This window comes from Macaca fascicularis, chromosome 14 (genome assembly GCF_037993035.2).
Source record: "Macaca fascicularis isolate 582-1 chromosome 14, T2T-MFA8v1.1".
In the NCBI taxonomy this organism is placed as follows: domain Eukaryota; kingdom Metazoa; phylum Chordata; class Mammalia; order Primates; family Cercopithecidae; genus Macaca; species Macaca fascicularis.
This window is the reverse complement of record NC_088388.1, coordinates 13,433,972-13,435,554: the sequence shown is the minus strand read 5'-3', so window position 1 is coordinate 13,435,554 and position 1,583 is coordinate 13,433,972.

Sequence of the window (1,583 nt, the reverse complement as noted above, 5' to 3'; positions counted from 1 at the left end):
GAAGTGACTCACTATGAAACTGTGATTTTTCAGGTCTTAGGAACTGAGAGTCCATATGTATGGGATGTAAACATGTGTGCCTACCCATCTGTCTGCCTAAGCTCTTCTTCCACACACGGGAAGGAAGCCCACAGCTTTCACCCACTGGCAACATAATCACAAGGTCTATAGCTCTCCCATCTAAGTGCAGCCCCATGAAGCTGAGATGGCTCATAGCCAGGGAATAGGGGCCAGATTCTGAGTTGAGAAGTCCTGAGTTCAAGTCCTGTGACTTAACATTTGGGTAACTTTCAACAAGTCAGGTAACTTCTCTGAGATACCATCTCCTCACCTGTAAAATAGGGGAATTAATCCTTGCTCAGCCTTCCTCAAAGGATAATTTTCAGATTCCGGTGTTTATTATCTGTGCCTCCAAGATCCCGTAAGATCCACAAAGGCAGGGACCATGATTGCCCTCTTCCCTGTTGTACCTCTTCGTGACACCTGTCATGAAGTAAACATTCAAAAAAGACTGGTGAATAAATGAACGATGGTATGGTGAACTCAGCCCCTGCCCTAGAAAGAAGGCAAAGAAAGCTCTTCTTGCATTGCTCATTCCTTCCCACCAGATACTGCTCCTTAAAGTGTGGTCTGTGGACCAGCAGCAGCAGCAGCAGCACCTGAGAGCTTGTTAGAAATGCAAATTCAGTCCTGGCATGGTGGCTCACACCTGTAATCCCAGCACTTTGGGAGGCCAAGGCGGGCGGATCACCTGAGGTCAGGAATTTGAACCCAGCTTGGCCAACATGGTGAAACCCCGTCCCTACCAAAATTACAAAAATTAGAATTAGCTGGCGTGGTGGTGCATGCCTGTAGTGCCAGCTACTTGGGAGGCTGAGGCAGAAGAATCGCTTAAACCCGGGAGGCAGAGGTTGCCGTGAGCCAAGATCACACCACTGCACTCCAGCCTGGGCGAGAGAGTGAGACTCCATCTCAAAAAAAAAAAAAAAAAGAAAGAAAGAAAGAAGAAATGCAAAATCATGAATCTTAATTTGGGGGTGTTGGAGCCCAGGAATCTGTGTTTTAACACACCCCCTCCATGATGCCAACATTCACTGAAGTTTGAAAAGCATTGCTGTTGGACACACTGGGGTGAGGTTAGAATGGGGTATGAGATGCCACGCCCCCTTCTTGAGTTAACTACTTTCCATCTGGTTCAGGTGTTCATTACCCAACCCACCCCACCTCTTCTTGGCCTGCCTTGGAAAGGCTGTGGAAGCTGGCAGGTGCCTGAGGAGGGCGAGGAGGTCTTGTCTCCTCTTCCCCCTCCCCATGGTGACCTGGGAGTAGCAGGTCTGGCCCCTTCCTGTTTCAGCAGAACCTGCAGATACTGTGAGAGGATCAGGAGATAAGCTCTGCTCTCCTCAGCCCTGAGCAGGGGCAGATACATGAGAGCTTTGCAAAGTGGGCCTCTCCCAGGCCAGGCAGCTTCTCTGTACCCTGGCAATGCCCTGTAGGGGCAGCTGGGAGGTCTCAAGCTGGGGTCCCAAGTACCATTTCATCCTCCCCCATCTTTTGGCCCCTCTACTGGGGTCTCTTCTCAC